Source organism: Triticum aestivum, chromosome 7A, assembly GCF_018294505.1.
Source record: "Triticum aestivum cultivar Chinese Spring chromosome 7A, IWGSC CS RefSeq v2.1, whole genome shotgun sequence".
Lineage (NCBI taxonomy): Eukaryota > Viridiplantae > Streptophyta > Magnoliopsida > Poales > Poaceae > Triticum > Triticum aestivum.
The window spans coordinates 363,871,710-363,877,733 of NC_057812.1; the positions used below are offsets into that span (position 1 = coordinate 363,871,710).

The window sequence follows — 6,024 nt, forward strand, 5'->3', positions numbered from 1 at the left end:
CAATTCTGTGGATGCTTACTGCTCTCTGGAATGGCGATGGTCGATGGCGTACTATATAGAAATCTGAATGCTCACACTTTCTACTTGCTATAGCTGATACTAGGCTTTTTTCCATTATGCTACTTGCTACATGTAGTTATCATGGGTGCTGGTTGGACAGGTTGTTTTTGTTAACATGATATTAGTCAATTACTTTTACAGACCACTTATTGGAATTGGGGCTGCAAATAAAGTAGCAAAAATATGATGTATTTCAAATATCATGCTGAAAACAAGGAAGCTAACGACTCTTCATCTCAAGGTAACTAGTTTCTGAACCTATTATCTAAAACTAAAATTCTCAAGTTCCAAAACCTAAATGAACTGTGTGTTTATTTTGAATGATATTATTCATTAAACTTTTTTAGAGAGCATCAGTTAATGCTTAGTAGGCTAGAATAAAAACTCTGAATCATGTATCTTCTACAGCTAGCTTATGTTGTCTTTGAAATTGTTATAAATCATTTCACATTAATATTTTGTATGTATCAATGGACTTGAATAGTCCACCTGTGTGCTCTGTCGCTGGTCGTTCAGGAAGCTAACCCATGAGCTCCCGATCCCTCACCCTTCTCTATGTGTGTGTGTGTACCATTCATTTGTTAGGGTGTGTTCCTTGTAAATTCTCTCTCCCCTCTCTCATTTCATTTATGTTTAGGATATAATGTGCAAGATGGAAAAAGTGTGTATCGTGTAGTTCATGTTTAGATGTCCGGCAAGCTAAAAAATTAGGGCTCAAGAAATAAAAATACCTGAACCACCGGGGAGGTCGCTGGAAACAAACCCTCTATAAGTTCACCAGTCCATTCATGATAAGATATTCTATGGAACATTTGCAAATAGTGGGGATGTTGTTTTTGGGTGTTTTTCGTTGATCTGTGCTCAAGAAACATGAGAGTCCTATTGATTATTAGTGAAAGTACAAGCTCAGAGTTTGCAAGCCTTTTGTGATTCTTAAGTGCATATGATGTCTTACAATTGATCTCTGAACTTCAGGTAAGTTCATGTTGATACTTTATCAATCCTGATGTAGAAATGTAAGTCTGATGTCAAGTTTTTCTTTTGGTTCAGTTCAATATCTAAAATTCGTTCAGTTCAATTCTTATGTGTGGTCCAGGCAATGTGTCGCACAGCCGGTTCAGAACTTTAAATACCTCTACTCTTTTGTTTGTGTACATGTCTAAGAGGGAACTGGAAAAATGGAATTCAACATCACTAGTTTACTTAGGGGACGAATTCTGATTTTCTAGCAGTTCTAGTACATATGTTAGAAGAATTTAGAGTTGTATTGTTCTAGTCTGCTGTCATCGCAAGCTGCTATGATGTGTTGTCGCCATTTATAATCTGTTAATGACCGGTATGTTCTTGTTGTTAGTTCATGTGTGTCCTTGTTGTCAGGTCGTGTTCATCTTTTCTAATTAGTTCATGTACATGTGTGTTTGTAATCACGGTGTGTTCTAATAACTTATTTCAGAAACCACTTTGTAGCTCTGTTCAGCTATGGGTTCTCCGTTCCCAGAAAGTTAAAACATCAGTTCTTCGAATTTCTAAAGAAAATGTAGTTTTTCAGATTAACATAAGAACACGACTTCTTTGATGTAGTGCCATTCAAATTCTTATTTTAGTTTTGTTCATTTTCTTATTTAAGTTCAGTTTAAAATCTAATATTAGTTCAGTTCAAGACAGATTATCATCTATCCAATACATAAGGAAAATAGACTTGGGAGTGGACGACCTCAAGCTTGTCCAGCCCACCTTCGTCGTGCTTCTCCAGTGCGTTCATGTGCGGTATTATGAATGGGTTCAGTTCGATCTCGCACAGTGGGCAGGTCCCCAATGGTGTGTCTGTCGGTTCTACTCGCACGAGTGGACGTCAGATCGCGCAAGTGGGAAGGTCCCCGATGGTAAGAACTTGTTCTATTCCTGCTGCTATCAACCTGTTTGTTCATATGCTTATAAGAAATGAAATATCCTTTTTGATATTTCTTTGTGCCAAATAAAAAGCTAATATTTATGGACATGTCCAGTATAAACATTTTTTATGGGGTAGTACACATTTTTAAACTTTTATATAATTGCAAAAAAAGGAATTCTCATTTCCATAAACCTGGAAAAAAACATCTACTTGTAGTGATAGTTTTGGTTCTAGTCCTTATGGCCCGGTTCAAGTAAGTATGTCGCCCCCGCGTTTTGGTTTCTTGTTATCTCTCCTGAATGCTTTTGAAGAGCTTTAATTGTTTTTAGTTCATCTTTTGAATGCTTTTCAGTACATCTACTTACCAATCGTAAGTCCAGTTTCCTTTGTGTTTCCATGTTATTTCTATAGCACAACAGGTGTGTGTGGTTATGTTAATGAGCGCATGTAACAAAGTTTATTTTGTAAGTTCAGAGAAGCAACGAGGTAAAAGAAAAAACACTAAAACCACACAATTCTTGTAAAGATATCTGAAAGTTCAACAATAAAAATTATATAAGTTTAGTCTCAAGTAGAGAGAAGTTGCTGCATCACTCTCTGTCCGTGGATGCTCGTGTGCTATAGTTGCTTTCTCCCCTTCCTGTACATGCTGCTACTCGCATTTTTATCTCTCTGATGCGTTGTGTTGCACTAATGCAGCTCGAACTAGGAGGTGCTAGCTCATGCTGGCTGGAACTAGGATGCAAAAGGGTTGACGCATCCTTGCCGCACAAGCACCGGTGCTCTACTTTCTTCTTACTTTGTGTTCTAATTTGCTTTCTTCTTATTTTCAGTTCGCGAGGTACAAAAAGAAGTTAAAAAAATGTTCTGCCTGGAGTTCATATTATTTGCTACCCCGTGATGTACGTCTATAGTTTCTCCCTCCAAATGTGCTGATCGATGTGGTTGTATTTTCTGTCTTTCTCCCTCCAAATGTATGCAAGTACAGAAGTTGCACTCAAACAGAAGTTTGTTTTAGTGAGAAAAATTCATACTGTCTTCTATAACTCATTTCACTTCACGGTTTCTTCACCTGTTTGTTGTTTCCTATTTATTCTAGTTCCTAAGTGTTCTACTCAACTTCAGCGCCATGCTCAGTCCAACCCCGTGGCTTCAGGGTGGCCCAATTGGCGCGTGTGTGCGTGTTGTAGGCTTGTCATGTGCGTCCGCTGGTCCATGCATGGGCACCTCCTGTGGCATGCGAGCATGTGTGCTGATGTTGATAGCTAAACTAAATGGTTTCCAAGATATGTATTGCAAGGAAAAATTCATCAGTACTGGTGTGCCCTGTATGCGGATAAGTCCTGTAGGCTGCAACTACATTCCTTCCATGTATGGTCCTCCTCACCAGATGTTATGAAGAATACATCTTTCTAATACAAACTTTTTAAAAGTTTCTTTTTGAACTTCTCCTGGTTAATATACATGAACTTGATTATCCTTTCAACATGTACTTATATTAGCTTGTGGGGTTCTTTTTAAAACTAATCTCTTGAACTTTTTAAAAGAATGTTCCATTGATGTTTGTGATCATTGCTTGTAAGTATTCATGTGGACTTTAAAACAATGACTGTTCTTGTAGGAGGTTTGAAGATTATCATGGAGCAAATTGAAGAGATTAGTTTCGTGAAAATAAATGTGATCTTTTGGTCAGGATTTTGCATGATCCATAGCCATCAGTGGCAACAGGCGAGCAGTTCAAGGCCTACTGCGTGAGTTGTCCATTGTCTTCTATGCGTGAGCTTGTTGTCTCTACACATATAGCATCAGAGTATCTCCTCCCCTTGCCGCACACACATGACGGGCGGTCAAGCTAGTGTTGTTCGTGATTACTGGTCGTGACTCTTACGTTGTCATTGGACAAAGAATTTCATTTTCCTTAACGCTCGGTAAGGAAAATGATCGTTCAACTTGAATTATGTTTTGGACTGATCTTTCATATAGAAGATTCAGAAAGTTTTGTTCCTGAAAATGCACTTATTTGGAGTATGCCAATATATATGTATTTCTGAATTTCGCTCTTGAATAACAGTTCAACATGTATTACACCATCAATTCATAATGGAAAGGCAACAAACAATTCGATACTTGTGTGTTAAAAACGTAACAGTATAGAGAAACTTTCGTAGTGGTTCGATGGAATAAATCGCATCAGTACTGACTTGGATCCGTTCTTGCCTATAGTGCATTGAAAAATCAATTTTTTTTGCCTTTGTTAAGGCTTGAGAAGCATGTATCTCATTTATAATACGCTTTGGCATTTGGTCGATGATATTTATTGCATCCTTCATCACTGATCTTGAGGAGGAGATTCATTTGTGCATTTCTATATTCGTTGTGTAAATCTATTGATTTTTAATGTTTTAGGGATTTTGGGAGAGTGGAGACCTGGAAGAGCACTTTTAGGCGTTATTGGCCATGACAATAAATGACCAAGAAGAGCACTTTCAATAGTCAAGGAAGACAACAACAACAACAACAACAACGAAAAAAACGCAACGATGCATCATGCTGACATTGATGAAAAGCTACGATTTCGTGCTCCTGTTTGTTATTATGTCAATGAGAAACCAAACTTCTTTTCTTCAGGTTTCTTGTTTTAATTGGTGAGGGATAAACAAATTTTCCTATTCAAGTGGAAGCTCCCAGTATATGATGGATGTGGGAGTTATTTTTACATTCACTGTTCGGTGCTTCTTTTTATGTAATGTTTTATGTTTTCAAGTGCTCGATGAAAATTTATGTTCCTAGTAGTTCATGTATTATTACCTGAGGAGTTCATGTGTTACTGGCCAGTAAGTAAACATATTAATCACTCTCAAGTGTGATGAAAAAAATGGGCAGTAAATTGATGAAAAAATATCGTCGAGTTCAAAACACACCGAGACACATGACAGCCACCCCAGTTCGGGCGTAGTAAGTACCTCAGTACGAGTTTAAAACGGTGGTCCATTCGGAATAAAAGAAATGGCAGAAATTCAAATTGTAAAGTTTAAGAAAAAAAAGAAACCCCATGAAAATCCTGCTTAGTAAGTACCTCAGTACAAGTCGTAAAATGAGAGAAGTTCAGAACAATGTTGTCAAAAAATGTTGAGTTAAAAAAAGGAAACAAAACAAACACATTTTCTTTTTGAATAAAATGTCATTCAGTTCGATGATACAAACCATACAAGTACAGGGGCGGCGATACAGTAAACCGTTGAAAACTTACGAGAAAAATATTACCAAAAAAACAGAGCAAAGTCTAGTTAGTGAAAACATGCTTAGTACAAACCCATGCAAGCATCAGTACAAGTACCCTTTTTCGGAACCATTCAAAATTACTCTACAAAAAATAGCTCAGTACAAACATACATATATATCAGTACGACTACTCTGTTTTTCACACGAGAAAACAGCAGGATCCATCATGCCGTATTCAAAATTACTCTTAAACGGTTGTGAAGTAGAGAAAACATTCAACATGACTAAGTTTCGCATTTTCGATAGCTATCCAATGGTATATTATTAGCCATATTTCGACAAACTTTAAAAAAAATCACGTTCAAAATCAAATTTGACCGTATTCGAATTCGTTTTTAAACCGTAAGGAATTAGAAAAATATTTCTATACGAAAAAGTTGCGAATTTTACATAGCTTTCCAACGCCGTATCATTTGCGTCAATCCAACAAACCGTTTGCAAAAAATCGCGAAAATACGTTTCGCCCAGAATTTCACCATTTTTCAAATTACTTTTAAATCGTATAGAATTATAAAAAACAATACATATATGGAAGATGCGGATTTTCACCAGCTTTCCAACGCCATCTTATTTGCCCAATTCCGACAAACCATTTTAAAATTGAGTCCAAAATACGATTCATGTTTTTGGTTTTGAAAAAAATGGTTTTTCAAAACTACTCTTAAACAATAATGATTTTGCAAAAACGTTCAATATACTTGAAATATGGTTGGCAAGAGCTTTCCAATGATATATTACACGGCACGTTCCGACAAAAAAGTTTTCGAACTAAAGAAGACCATGTGTTA

General features: G+C 36.8%; 1 non-coding gene across 1 annotated transcript; it reads left to right on the forward strand.

Annotated features, from left to right (window-relative positions):
- The first annotated feature begins 1,008 nt into the window (after positions 1-1,008).
- LOC123155232 (small nucleolar RNA snoR101) lies at positions 1,009-1,071 on the forward strand. The gene has a single exon (XR_006477288.1). It is a non-coding gene; the product is annotated as a small nucleolar RNA snoR101 (small nucleolar RNA).
- Positions 1,072-6,024: the final 4,953 nt, after the last annotated feature.